Here is a 16,049-nt window from a genome sequence, read left to right as displayed (position 1 = left end):
AAGACTTAAAAACGTTTGCACTACTGAATCGTCTTTATAGATACTGTCATCTCCGGCCCACTGTACTGCGGATCGGGCTAGTTCCTGATCACGTAGGGTATTAAGTTCTTGATAACCTATCCTTTCTTTCAGTACTTTGTCAGTCATCTGGAATACATGCTCAAGGGTACATCGCTCTGGTATCGGACACAGATAACGTTTCTTGTTTCCGAACGTTTCTTGTTTACGAATGGGTCTATCAAAGGGCCTATCAATAGGATACGGTCCAGGAAGTTTCTCTCTACCTACATATGCTATTATTTTTCTCTCTGCCTGTTGTGAGGTTTCTGCTAGATTCTCTGATTCATCCTCCTCCTGCGAGGAGGTTGGGTCGTCTGATTCGAGTAGCTCTTCAGGATCTCGACGGGCATGTATATCTATTATTTCTTTACGGATCTTTCTAACCATAGCATGTACACATTTCTCTTTATCATGTTTACCCTCAGCAATATTCTGGCTCCATTTGATCAGTCTCTTCATCTCATCTTGTGGAAAACCTGCCTGATCTTGTTCCCTTATTAAACAATTAACCAAAAAGCGCATGATTAAACCTTTGTTCTCAACTTTCTGACGTGACATGGCGTCACCAACAGACTCCGGTCTTTCTCCTGTTCTAATAAAATGATACATATTGTCTAGATGTTCTGGCATTTCTGGCAGTAAAACTAAATAATCGGTAACACGTCTTAAACGTAGGGAAGCTAGCAACATGGGTCCTGTTCTACCAGGCACTGTATCATATCTGCAATCAGTAAGCTGTTCTTGAAGTGTTTGAGCTGGAGCTCCTTTAGGTGTTCGTGACATTGCGAGATCTCTCATTGTTATACGATGTACCTGTGGCGGGGTATGGAAACCTCCTCTAGCACCTCCAGAGGCGGAGGCTTGAGCATAACCTGACTGTAGGGTCGGTATTTGTGGTGGGAATGGACCCTGGGCAAAAGGATTAAGTGGATTAATACCACCAGGGAAGACTACCGAGGAAGTGACAACAGGTGCAGGAAGTGGTGGGGGGAGTGGAGCAGGATGTGGTGCGGGTGGAGTTTGCTGTTGCGGACCTGGGGGTAGATGATCGTGGGGTAGGTTAACGTCAGCAGGTGCAGGTGGTACATGGGCAGGTGCAGTAGTATATGCGGGAGCTACATCGTCTAAATAGGAGGAAAGGAATATGTCTGCTGCGGTCTTATGACGCGATTTAGTCGGAACCAATGGAGGGGGCAGGTCCTTCGGTATTTCCGGGGTCGCCTTGGGCAGGCCCTCGGCCAGAACTGGATACAGTCCTGTCATAATGGCATTACTCTGTCTGTCGTGTTGTTCCATTCTAACTCGTTCTCCTTCTTCTATTAGTTCTTTTTCTTTGGCCTTTTCGGAATCCTCTCTACTTTTCTCTGCTTTTCTGAGTGCTTTCTCCGTCCATCTATGTGATTCTTTACGCCATAATTCAATGGCATCTTTCTGTGACTGTCTGGCTTTCTTCTTCCACAACGCTTCTTCTACTCTCATGATGCACTCGGCATCCCATGTCCCTGTAACGGGCCATCTCTGATTCTCTGCTAAGTCTTTCGTGTATTCCACCCACAAGTCGAGATATAAAATGGCATCTAAGCCGTGCTTGTGGTACATAAAATGACCAGGAGTGTCCCTGGGTGGGATGGGAACAGCTTCCTCAAGTATCCCTTTTCTAGTCCCTATCTGTCGTAATTTCGAGAATAAAGGCATTGTTGCCACTAAAATGTACACGACAACAATGAACACAATATAATATGCAAACGGTCACTCATACCACGACATCAAACACATTGAAACATTTCGAACATAAATTGACAACCCACTAATTCTATAACGAGAACAAAATTGAACCGTTGTATACAGGAATTACTTGATATACTGCTAAACAGTACAGATACACTGCTAAAACAGTGCAGACCGGGTCTGTGTACCCAAACCCGTCTCGACCGGATACAAATCAATGCACCCGTCTTGATGCGTCCCCAGCAACGGTACTCACCGGGAAGCACGGAACGGAAGGCCTCGGAAACTCGACTGGACTGGACTGACGTCACCGCTTCTGCTGCGCACTACGCATGCGCCTCGGCACTACAGGTGGGCCTCTCGACACCTCGGACGCTGCTCTCTCGGCTGGGCTCTGGTCGGGATCCTCCGCACTCCTCACCGCCTTGTATGGATGTCGATCGCAGTCTCCGTCACCTCCGTGGGCCTGAGGGAGATACAGGAAATCCTGCGGAAGCGCTTGGGGTCCGTCACGGCCGAGGCAGGGGGCTAGGCCTGCGACGCATCTCCGGCGCGTGGGGTGGGGGAGGGGTCCCTATTCGGGCGCCAATTATGTGGTAAATATTTTACCGTATCGTTTTTGCCATATAATTTCAGGTACAAGAATAGCTCAATCAAATGAAAGGCAGAGTTCGGGGTGTCTGAGTCTTAAAGGGCTTTAATTCAGAAATGACTCGAGTCAATGGAGATCTGTTCCATCAATACAAGGGTTCGAGCATGCAAGGGAAGATGTCAGGAAAGATGTCAACGATTTATTCACAGTACATGGCATATATAGTAAAATGACACAATAGCATTGCATACAGTAGGCGTGACAAGTGAAATGTATATGATAAGAACACATGTGCGTAGCAAAAAGGCGTGAACGTGGGTGTGCACAGAGGCGTGAACTAGAAACGTCACAGAAAGGTGTCATAAGTGGGTGGATGCTTAGTGAATTCTTGCGGAGTCAGCTGAAACCTATGGCCTGGATGCGCGCGCAGCTAATATGACGTGTGGTTGACGGGTGTCTGGAGTAAGCTAAGAGTCTGACTTTTAACACTAGTGGAGAAGACATAAGTCTGGTATGTCAGATCGACCTGTTCCTGAAACATATCTGATATCTTGTGTTTAGAGGATGTTTATACTGGAGGAAAAGGTCTTTCGGGCAGAGGCTATGCTACACTGAATGTATGCGTGTCTAGGTGCAGATGCGCAGAGCCGGGGCCTACCATGGTAACGGGAGCAATGAATTACATGAGGAGGACAGGAAGGCTTGGCCCTTTACTCTGCAGTCGGGGAACTGTTTACTTATTTTACTAGACAGGAATGTGCTTTCGAGGAGGCTGAGCTGGCTACGCTGATAACTTGAAGGCAAAATACTGTTTTTGGCAGGCAGAGCAGGCCGAGCCGGGCACCGCTCGCTTGGCAGGAAGTAAGGCAGAGGTCAGGGATGCATCTCATCTCCACGTTGCAGCTTTCAGAGACAGAGGCGGAAAAAGTGGTTCAATGGCAGGAATCAGGGCCTAACTCGGCAGAGCCAGGAAAACGTGAAAGTGCACCATGTAAAGACGGTGGCACGGCATACTTAGGAACTGAATTATCAATCCATTCATGGTGGATCTGAAAGAGGACATGTTAACGTTGGACGCAAATGTATTTATGTCTTTAAATTCGGTTGCGGAGGGAAGTTACATGCACTTTAACTCGTACATGGAGACGATGGGGTACTCGTTAGGGGACATAACTTGACCATAAAAATTCCAATTACCTCAGTGGCAGGGATTCAACCTACCTATGAGTCCCTATGATATAATAGGGCATGGAGCTTTAGAGGCCAAGCAGATTTCCTGCACTTGCATTTGTGCGCTGCTGTGTGCCCTCTGTCATTTTAAAGGCAGTCCTGCTTTAAAAGTAAAATCCCATAATTGGTATTTTCAGATCCTATATGTCCCTAGTATATAATAGGTCTATTGGGATCAAACTACCCACAAGTCCCCACCATATAATAGGACATGGAAATTTAGATGCCCAGAAGATTTTCTGCAGTTGCCTGTGTGCACTGTTGATTGCTTGTTTTAATTTTAAAGACAGCCTAGCTTTATCTTTAAAAGTAAATTTATGCAAAATTTACTTTGGTGATATGGGCACATTAAAAGTGGTAATCTACCTTAGTTGTACATCGTAGGACACCCTAATGTCTCTCCTTGATGTCCCAGATATGGGGGGCCACATAACTATAAGCAGGGCCTTATTAAAGATGCTGTATATGCCCTGGTGAGGGATAAACTGCACATTTAATGTTTTCACCATGGTAGAAACTTAGCTCCACAGGTTATCATTACAATATTGTTTTTAGGTATTACTACCGTTGGGAAAGGAGTAATATATCATTCAAAGACTTAATATATTGGTATTGATAAATTCAACAACTTACCACTGTTGAATTTATCATAATTAGTACAGAAGAAAAGTTATAGAAATGCCAAAGTCCAGCCTTCAAGTAGTCTCTGCTGATTAGTCAGGCTTAACAGGCTTAGCCAGGTTGCTTTGATTAAGTAATAAGAGGCCTGGCCGGAGCAGAGGTTATCTGATGGTGGAAGTTTTTGGGCTGCAAAAACCAGGCCAGGCAGGGGGATGGGTAATAGAACATGGGGTTCAAACTGAATAGAGCAGCAAAGAGTGCTAGCCATGCCCACCACCTCTTCCTGTCGGATGGCAGAGCCAAGAATGGAATTTGCAGGGGTCTGGAGGGAGAAGGTTTGGGTAAATGAGCAACACTTATAGGTTGGTTTAGCCAGCTCTTACTCCTTTGTAAAGAATTCATCCATATTATATTTTGGAAGTGCAGTCCTTTTTGGGACAAGAAGATTCCACATTTTGGAGGAAGTTGTCATGATTTTGGATGGCACCCAGCATCTCATTGGTCAGAGGTGCCCCCCTTGCCTGTCACCCCAGACAACTGAATAGGTATGTGAGACCAGCCCAGCCTCTCAGATCTGCTGCATGAATCTACAAGGGAAAGAAGAACTACCCTGGTGGAATCTGGATTTGCACCCAAAGGCCTGCACTCTGACTGACTGCACCTGCTGCACAATCAGGTACTACAGCCGTGGGGTCTATACCTTGCTTCAAGAAGGATTAAGGAGTTGACTCCATGCAAGCTATCGGTAAACAGAGCCCACATGCATTTTCTCCACCAAGAGACCCATCCTGGAGTGCGTCCATTGGACTTTTAAGGATTTGACCAGGTGCACTGTGGGAATTGTTGTACAGACATCCCAGAGACCATCTAGGAGATTCCCACGCTTTGGAGTGGTGTTTTGGACACTTGGGGCCTCATTTATGAAGTTGAAGCTGCGTGAAAACAGCGATGCGTCACTTTTCACTGCCCCCTCCTTGCGAGACCAATGATGTGTCATATTTACAGTATGATGCATCATGGCGCAAGGAGTTACAGATACGTCAGTATTTCTGACATATCTGTAAGCTCAAAAGTGACGTATTGCTGAAGTGTGTCACAAAAGTGACGCAACTCCAGCAATGCGTCCTTTCACATGGGGCAAGCCCCATGTCAAAGGGCCTGCGTCAGTCTTACGCCTGCTGTGAGGCAGGCGCAAGATTTTGAGGCAACGGTGTCCTAAAAGTGACGCAGTGAAATCTCATATATTTCACTGCGTCACTTCTACGACTCTTCCTTGCGTCAATATGCCCCCCTTGCATACATTATACCTGGCATAGGTATAATGTGGTGCAGGGGTTTACAAAGTGACGCATCTACCTAGATGCGTCACTTTGTAAATATGGTGCAACAATGTGCATTTTTTACGTCACTGGTGCGTCACAAAAAGTGACGCACCGGCGGCGTAAACGTGATGCACAGCCTCATAAATGAGGCTCTTGGAGTCTACAAGGATACCTTCTGGAAAAATCTCCTGAGGTTTGGAGAAGTATGGAGAACTTTTGTGAAGAAGCTCCTCGAGGTGACAGACCATCGTCGAAGGAAAAACCGACTACCTTCAACCGCGACTCTGCCTGAATTTCTGGTCCATCTTCCTGAAAGCTCCGGAGCTTCAAACCTCCAGGATTTGACTGGGGCCTTGCAGAAAGTCAAGCCGGCGAACCCTCTCCAAATCCGACCTGCTGTTGAGGGTCAATCAACGTCGAAGAAGAAGCTCCAGAAAGGTTTCTAAGTGTGAAGGTAAAATTTTGACCAGGGCTCTATCGCAGTCAACCTCAAACTTTGACTTTGTGCCGGTCAAGCGTGACCAGATGTCCCAGAGTGGTGCTATATATTTGTATATAAAGTGTTTAATCTTTTAAAATTCATATCTCCGGTTCCCTACATTGAAGCTGTGTCACTTTGGTGTCATTTTAATGATAAAAATATTTCCAATTTTTATATATTGATTTGGAAGTTTTAGTGTGTGTTATGTCTTACTTATTTGATTTATAGTTCTTAAATGCTTTACATACCTGTCTCCTAAGTTAGGCCTGACTGCTTGTTGTCAGCTACCAAGGGTTGAACAATGGACTAATTTACTGAGACCTTCAATGGGTTGGTTGCATTAGTGCCAGTGGTAAGTGCGCACATACTCTTACCAATAGCCCACTTTCCAAAAAGGGCCATATGCAAAAAGGGTTTTAGGACTTGCAAATCCTCCGATTCATAAAATCAGGTGGTTTGTGAATGCTAAACCCCTTTTACTTATGTACTGAATGAATTTAGTGATTCAGAATTTGTTTTCTGAATCCCTAAATGTCTTTAAAAATGGATACCAATTATCTATTTAGAAGGGGCATGTTGTAGGCATACCTTCCAAATACTGAGTTGGTTTCATATCTATCCATGTTTTGCAACTGAAATCTGGTCGTAAAACAGTGATATTTTACTGAACATAAAGTTGGGGTGGAAACCTGTTCACTATAGGGAAGATGACCCTTTGGGAACCCTACCCCTTTGTAAATGTACAAACACAAATATTTAAGAGGAGTCAGTAATTTATTGCACAAGATTGGTGTCATCCATCTGGTACTGTGAAAGAAATAAAAGACTGTGTCCACAGAGTCATGACAAGCATGCGCATGGTGATTTATAAGATCATATATGCCCTTACTTTGCGGCTCCTTTCCTTGCTTTTGGCTAACGCTGTTCAGCATCAGCAAACAAGCATTTTTCTTCTTCTTTTTTGTTTTTCAGTGAGGAACAGATAGCAAACGGTTGGGTAAGGACACTGAAAAACGAGACCTATTTGCTTATCAAAACCTGTTGAAAAAGTAGCTGTAGCAGTAGACATTTACAACATGAGCTAGAAGAGGCATTCTGATCCTAGAACTGAGTAAAGCTGCTGAAAACAAGTAACATTATCACATTGACTATGCACATTTATATACAAATGAATCATTCCTATACAAAAGCTGGATAAATAATTTTAATATTTATTCTTTGGTAAACAAGAAAGTTGTTTTCCTTCGCCAGGTTACCGTCAATTGCCTCTTAGCTGCAAATTTCATGGCAAGGGCAGAGGCATGTGGCAGAATCCACTCCTTTAGCCCCATCAGTTGGTCATCAAATCCAATCACTTAAGAATTGGGTAATATATTATCCATGTGATTTTTTACTTTGCCCAACAGGGATGAAAGATATTAGTTTGATGTTTGTAGGGCACGCAGTTTCAGATACAGTGGTAGCGAGCCATATACCCCTCCCCAGGGGTCAGAGGTGAGTCTCATTTCGCTGGCACTGCAATCTACCACAGAAATCTCTCGGATTACCTTCCAAGGTTTATGCAATCACCTCAGAAAAAAAGTCTGCGCATCCCGGAAGGTAGACCTAGTGAAAACCATGGTCCCTTTGGACGTCTGGACCCGGGGACTTTCCGGCCTTCCAGAGCTTTCGACTTCATTTCCACACAATGACCACTAGGTGACATGGTAGGGGAATTGTGGGGTGGTGGCAGGAATTAGGTCTGAGTATATGTCTATCTGAGCGTTTTAGCAAATAAACCAGGTCTTCTGCCCATGTTGGAAATATTTTTATTGGCATCTCCTGCATTTCCAAATTTTCTTGTAACAAAATGTGCAATTTAAAAATGTTAATGAAATATCACCTCACTGTTTCCATGGTACAGACCGGTCTTTTTGCCACAAGGAAAGAATAGCACTGTGTAATTATAGACCCCATGCCTTTCACGGTGCCTGGGTGATAAATTGAGACAAAAGAGTTCGCTACGTTTTAATTGATTATAGCTTGAAAACTAGCACATTGAATGTTAATTTATTTCCGTGGAAGCAGAAACAATTGTCAGCACCCTCATCTGAAACATGTTTTTGAATATGGCTTTCTGTTAATTTGATAAAGTACAATACGTTCTAAGTTGACCCAAATGCAAGCAAGCAGAACAGGTTACAAGAACGTTTTACTTCGAGTGTGCTTGAGGGTGAAATAAAATCAGAGCTATTAAGAGAAATTCCAGCTAACTTCAGTACAGTAGTTATGAACATCATGATAAAAAGCTGCATCTTTAGTAAGAAAATTGAATAGCTCAAAGATATAATGATTTTTAAATGATGGTTGCCGTAGCAGAGCCAAATAACAGGAAGCATATGTTGCTGAGCTGCGTGAAAGGGAAAGGACAGGGATGTGCCACTAGCACACAAACTGTTACCTAGCATCAATGTAGGCACTCTAGCGCCATGAAGCAGGGGTGTTTACGTCGCAGACAGGACTGTTTTTGTGCGGAAGGGGCACCTTCCTGCTCAAAAACAATTCTCTGTGGCATAGTGTTCTTGCTAGCAGCACCCATAGAAAGATGGAAAAACCAACAAGAATTAAAGATATTTCTTCCCGTTATGCCGCACCTGGGGAGGCGTGGCATTGTGATTCTTTCCCAGGTCTACCAATGATGGTAAACTCGGGAATGCGCCAAAAACCATGGGTAAATGCTTGGGAACATCCACGCTCCACCCATGGAATGCCTCCCTGGGGCAAAGTCATGCAACACAGTGATTTCCGCTGCATTGCCTTACTCTAGAATTATCAAACCGCACATGGCAACACAAGGTGGCCTTGTATGGCTTGATAAATCTGACTTAGTAGTTGCGTTGCCATTGCGCCCCTTTGCATTGCGTAAGGGCAGCATAACTGAATGATAAATATACCTCATATTGTTATAGACAGACTGAGAGGCTTATTTGAATGTTGGTCGGAGTTTCATCCGACCGACACTGTGGTGGAAACGGGACCGACCACCAGTCAGCAGTCGCTACCACCTAATTATGATGCGACTGCACATGGTGCAGTTGCGTTCCCACATTTCCACATGTGTTATGGCCGCAAACAGGCCATAGCACGAGCTCCCATAGGGAAATGGAAGGTTGTGTTAAACCTTGCACCTCAAGGTGCCTGCCCCAAGGTGCAGAGAATAACAGGGCAGCACCATAGTCCGAACACAGAAGGGGGGCCTGCTTGGGGCTCCCAAGTCCGCTTTCCAGCAGGCTTTTCATGTCAGGAAGTCCAGCATGGAAAGCGTGCCGAAACTCTGCATCCTAAATCACCATACATATGGATTTCAGGCTGGTTTTGACTGGCCAATGGGTTTCTTGAACCCATCAGAAGGCAGCCGGAATGACCAGCTGGTTTCAGTTCCTCCGGCTGTATTGTAAACAGCTGGTCGCTGTGTGAACAACGGCTCGGTGACGGCATCAGCAGGTGTCATCGGTGAGACTAGGGTCACAGTGCTGTGTTGCGGCGGTGCCCTCTGCAGTGCCAAGGCGTCATCGTAAATTGAGGAGGTGCGGAGTGCGGTGCCCACAGGTCGCGGTGCGAGCAGCGGCTCAGTGGCGACATCAGCAGGTGGTGTCGGTGAGACCAGGGTTGTGGTGCGACATTGCGGCTGTGCCCTCTGCTGTGCCATCAGGTCACGGAGTCGGCAGCGTTGTTGTAGACATTGTTGAGTTGCTTTCCTCTGTTAGAGCACAAAACACACAGTCCCCAGTGCTGGATGCAGAAGAACTTGAAGTCTTTGTTGTTCCTGAACCTTCTTGAACAGGGGGCAAGCTCTAACTCAAGCCCTTGGAGAAACTCACAAAGCAGATTGCAGAAAGTTCAGTCCAGTCCTTTCACTGCCCAAGACAGAAGCTGCCACTGCAGGTCAACACAGCAAAGCACCCAGCAAAGTGGTAGGTCCTCCTCACTGCTTCTCCAGCTCGTCTTCCTGATCCAAAAGAATTCTAAAGTTCAGGGGTCTGGGTCCCAATATTTATATCCCAAAATCCCTTGATCTCTTAGGCAGTGAGTGTCTGTGCCCAGCCAGGACCAGTTCTGCCTTCTCTGTTGTGAATTCCTGGCAGGAGGTGGAGACCAGGCCCTTTGAGGTGCAAGGAAATTTCCTCCTCCTTCCTCCATTGCAGCTGAGGTCTATTTATCCCTTTCCTGACCCTTCCTAGACTATCTGAGCCCTCCTACTCCCCAGCCTTCTGTCATCCAAAACCCAGACAGGCAATCCACATTCCAGCAGAGGCACACGGGATGACTGAGCAAGAAAATAACTACTTTCTAAAAGAGGTATTTCAAAACACAGAATGTAAAAATCACCTTCACTAAAAGATGCATCTTTAGATTCTGAGTTCAGGCATACTACACTTTATTTTTCCATCTAGTTCCCAGGGCCAGTTATGTTTATAAGATGCTATAAATATTCTTCATATTCTGTCCTATTGGGAACAGGTAGTCTTGTAATAGTGAAAAATGAAATGGGCTGTAATTCACTAACAGGGCATGCCACCCACACCAGGGCATGTCCTACCTTTCACGTACACTGCACCCTGCCCACAGGGGTACCTTTGGCCTACCTTAGGGGTGACTAACATGTAGAATATGGAAGGTTTAGGGCCTGTCAAGTGGATGCACCTGCCAAGTCGACATGGCAGTTGCAATCTGTGCGCAGACTCTGCAATGGCAGGTCTGAGTTACCTTTTTAAGGCTACTTACGTGGGTGACACAATCAGTACTGCAGGCCAACTAGTAGCAGTTGATTTACAGGCCCTGGCAGACTCAGTGCACTTTACTAGAGACTAACAAGTAAACTAAATACCCTATCATGGAAACAGCAATCCGTAACACTTACCACAGGAGCACTTGCACTTTACCACTGATCAACAGTGAGAAAAGTGTGCAGAAACACTACACCAGCAGAAACAGAGTCAAAACCAGGAGGGCAGAAAGCAATAACTCAGGGAAAACATGCCAAAAAATGCCAAGTCTAACAGTAACATATAAAATGAAAAAATTATAATGAAAAATTATAATAAAAAATAATAAATAATACAAAATTAAAAAAGTCTATGAGCCATTTAGAAAGGATGAACCAGTCTAGAGAAATCAATTTTTTTGCATAGAAAAAAAACAATGGGTACACAATTTCTAAGGTGTAAATCATGTTTTCATGTTTTATAATCCACAAAACTATCCAAAAGGATATTAAGATGCAGGGGGGAGTAAATATGTAGCCAATGTAAGAATGAACTTAAATAGTTAATGAAATATTATGCCTAAGTTGTACTAGCGAGGAAAGATTTTTTAATGTAAACTCAATGAAAGCGAGGCACACGAAGGTGGCATGTGTATGGGATTCATGAAGGGACTTTTGCCGATCCACGGCGAGACAACAAATAGAAGGCATTGTGGTTTTAGAAACATAACAATAGCGATATCAAGTTGTAAATGTATCTGTACATGCAGATGTAAAATATTGGAATATCTGTGTGAATTGAGACACATTTATAAATATCACCAGCCGTTTATTGCACCTTGAAGTATGATGTTGAATATCTATTGTAAATACGTAGGGTTCGACACTCATGGTTGCTGGGAGTCTAGGTGTCCTTTCTCGATCTCAATGCCCGAAAAAGTGTGCTCCTGTTTTTTTAACTGAAAATGCTTTATAAACATGCTCTGTGTGATGCTGTGTAAACACTGAGGAAAGCCTTGTGCTGAAACGTTTGTTTGCCCGTTTCCGCACAAATAAACGGTCTTTCTTGCTGCCAGCCTGATTTCTCCTTTATGAGTGCGGCAATTCTTTGTAATGGGAAAGAAATGGAGCAGTAATATATATATATATATATATATTATCGCGCTTGTACCTTCTCAGCGACGCGCCCTCAATCCAGAGCCATCAACCACAAAGAGAACGGAAGACCCAGAGTGCAGGTGAGTTTCTTAATTTCTCTGTACACCATGCCAGCATATATATATATATACATATATATATATGTATATATATATATATATATATATATATATATATATATATATATATATATATATATATATATATATATATATATATTCACTGAAAAAACCATAGGTTTTACACACGTTATAGTTAGGAAATAGCATTTGAAAAACCTATGAAATTCACTGAAAAAACCATAGGTTTGACAACAGTTATAGTTAGCTGGAAATTTTACTGACATAAAACCAATGAAATTCCACGTTATAGTTAGTTGGACTCACTATAACTTGCGTGTGTAATGCACTGCTGATGACATTACATATTACATCACTCATGACATGGTCAGTGACATCACTCATGACATCACTGATGACACCAACCAGTGAATGTGTGTCTTTCTGAAAAATAAACATGTTTTATATATGTATATGTAAAGGTCGAGGGAAGAATAAATGTTTAAATTATTGTCTTAATGAATGTTTTTTTAAAAAGAAATGATTGGATAACTGGCTTATTAAGTGTATCTTAGTGAATACATATATTAGCGAGTAATGTTTAAATATTTAAATATATGTATCAGTGTTTCACTTTGTGAATAAGTGGCTGCATGGGTTGATGAGTACCTACATGTGTGTGTATATGGGTTATTAGATGTTTTTTTAGTATCAGTATGAGTGTCTCTATGGTTTGGTGGGGGTGTTACTTATCATATAGACCCATCAATGACTGAATCACTGTTTCTATGTTTTTTGAAGACAGCATATGTACAGGACTGTATGGGTGGATGAGTGTGTATATGTGTGTGTTAGTGAGTGAATGCCTGCCTCACTAGTGTCTTTATTAGTAACAAGATATGTTTTAATTTAGTATATGTGAGTATTGATATATATAAGTCAGTATATGTGAGACTAAGAGATAGAAAGAGTTCCTGTTTAAATAAGTATGTGTTTCTATAAGTGATTGTTTAAGAGAGTAAGTATGTATAAGTTTCCTTAGAAGTAACGTGGTAGTGTGTGTATAGTTGTATATGCAAATGAATGGATGTTCAATAGTTTATTTGCATGTGTGAGTATGTGTGTGAGTAACTTTTGGATGACTGTCGGTGTGTAACAGGATGTATAGGTGTATCACTACATATGATGAGTGAGTATATGTATGAGTGACTATATAGAACTGTTGGTGAATGAGAGAATGTGTATATAGATGGTGGAATTACTGAATTGGTTGTTGTAACTGGTATGGGTATCTCCATTTTTTTGAAAATGTTAATTTCTATTTTCCAATATGTGTTTTAAGGGTTACATTACACTTAAAGGAGGTCTGTCATCAGTGATGTCATGAGTGATGTCACTGACCATGTCATGAGTGATGTAATATGTAATGTTATCAGCAGTGCATTACACGCGCAAGTTATAGTGAGTCCAACTAACTATAACGTGGAATTTCATTGGCTTTATGTCAGTAAAATTTCCAGCTAACTATAACTGTTGTCAAACCTATGGTTTTTTCAGTGAATTTCATAGGTTTTTCAAATGCTATTTCCTAACTACAACGTGTGTAAAACCTATGGTTTTTTCAGTGAATTTCATAGGTTTTTTGAATGCTAGTTCCTAAGTATGAAATCACGTTCGTAACTAGATAGTGTCACCGCCTACACGTCCTAAGAAGCACATGTAAAGTCATGTGACTTGAAAACAACACTTGCAATTGGTTCTTAGTAGTTTCTGTTCTGGAATTTACACAAAGCACTCCACCCACTTTCCTCACAATCTTTTCTACTCTCAAGAGACAACAACGTCGAGCATCTTCCGGTAAACTTTGCTGAAATGGCTGCCCTTCCGCATTCATCTTCCAAATCTGAAAGAAATGAGCGACCACCGTTAAGAAGAAAAAAGGAATCTTTCATTTGGCAATTTTTTACTTATCCTGAAGATCAAAAGAAAGTGAATGCGCCAAAAGTAACCTGCACGATATGCAATTCGGAGCTCTCAAGGGGAAATCCAGATAGAAAATATTCCTTTTCTATACACACCATGCAGCGGCATGTTAAACAAAGGCACCCTGAGCATTATGCAAAAGCATCGACAAGAGCCCTGGCCACGCTATTACCATCAGAGGTGGCCAGCACATCTTCTGGTGGACGACCTGTATCTCCATTGAGTGCTGAGATGGACTTGAGACCATATCTTGCGAAGGTGCATATGAAATGCAACGAGTGTGGAAAAATTCTTTTGTATGGAGAGCAGAGCCTCGTTCTTATTAAACTGAAAATTGAAAGTCACAAATGCCCCAAGAAAAGATACATTTCTTCACTTCATTTTCATAGTATTACATACTGAAAAATGACGTAGCAACTTTAAAAAATCAAAAGCATCATAACACTTGTTTCCCCCAAAAAAAGTTCTTTTCAGAACTAACTCTTGCTACCAAAACGTGCTCCAAGAGCATATTATGAGATGGTTTTTCGCCGCTTTATTTTAGTGCGAGACCGGGTGCGCGCACCCTCCCATCGCGTACAGGACCTGACACTTGCATGTGAAGTCATGTGACTTCAAAACAACACTTCTAATTGGTTCTTGGTAGTTTCTATTCTGGAATTTACACGCAGCACTCCACCCACTTCCATCACTTTCTTATCTACTCTCAAGAGAGAACAACGTCGAACATCTTCCCGAAGACTTCGCTGCAATGGCTACCGTTCCGCATTCATCTTCCGAATCTGAAGGAAATGAGCGACCACCTTTGAGAAGAAAAACGGAGGCCACGCTATTACCATCAGAAGTAATAAGCACATCTTCCGGTGGACGACCTGTACCTCCATCGAGTGCTGAAATGGACTTGAAACCATATCTGGCGAATGTGCACTAGAAATGCATGAACTGTGGAAAACTTCTTGTATACGGAGAGCAAAGCTTTATTCTAATTAAACACAAAATTGAGAGTCATAAATGCTCCAGGAAAAGTTAAATTTCTTCACTTTATTTGGATAGTATGACATACTGAAAAATGTCGTAGCAACTTTAAGAAATCAAAAGCATCATAACACTTGTTTCCAAAAAAAAAAAAAAAAAAAAAAGTTCTTTTCAGAACTAACTCTTTCTACCAAAACGTGCTCCAAGAGCATATTATGAGATGTTTTTTCGCCGCTTTCATTTAGTGCGCGTCCGGGTGCGCGCACCCACCTATCGCGTACAGGCGTCGAGACATGCATGTGCAGTCATGTGACTTTAAAACAACACTTCCAATTGGTTCTTACTAGTTTCTATTCTGCAATTTACACGGAACACTCCACCCACTTCCCTGGAAAACCAGTGTATCGAAAAACTTTTAAAGCCTCTTCTTATGAAATATTCGACATCGTTCACATAGCAGAGTAGTAAATAGCACTATATACACTCCGTCCCTTAATTATAAGAGACTTATTGCTATGTGAGAACAACTTTTGTTTTCACGCGATAATGTGAAATGCTGAGCCTGTTACAGAATTTTCTTTCACATATATGTTACTATTCTCCTTTGAGCACTAACACAGTAGAAAATACCACCAATAGCGGTGATATTTTTTACACCGAGAACGGGCGATTTGTATCGCTGAGAGCCCTTACAATTATAAAGTTTTATTTCCTAAGTCTCTGATCTCCAACTGTGCAACGTGGCTCCCCTGTGTCGTAATGAGGTCCATAGACAAAAACTACAGGGCCAGCATTATACACATGCACAGAACCACAAAACCACAAGAGCCACCATGTTAATATATATCCTTAATATAATAAACCTCTGAGAATAAATACATATTTCCGTGGCACCCCATAACAGAAATTTGGCGTCCTCTGACTCTGCTCCATTACCAAACACCCTAACCCCCCGCCCCCTCACTCTTCACTAAACTCCGCACTCCACCCCACCCGGACCCCCTATTACAAACCCCCAACCTACCCTCCCTGCCCAAGCCCACCATGAACCTCAAACCGCCCCTGGAAAACTTATAAGACACAGGATTACTAAAAC

The sequence above is a fragment of the Lissotriton vulgaris genome, chromosome 4_1 (assembly GCF_964263255.1).
Source record: "Lissotriton vulgaris chromosome 4_1, aLisVul1.2, whole genome shotgun sequence".
NCBI lineage: Eukaryota > Metazoa > Chordata > Amphibia > Caudata > Salamandridae > Lissotriton > Lissotriton vulgaris.
This window is presented reverse-complemented; position numbering follows the sequence as displayed.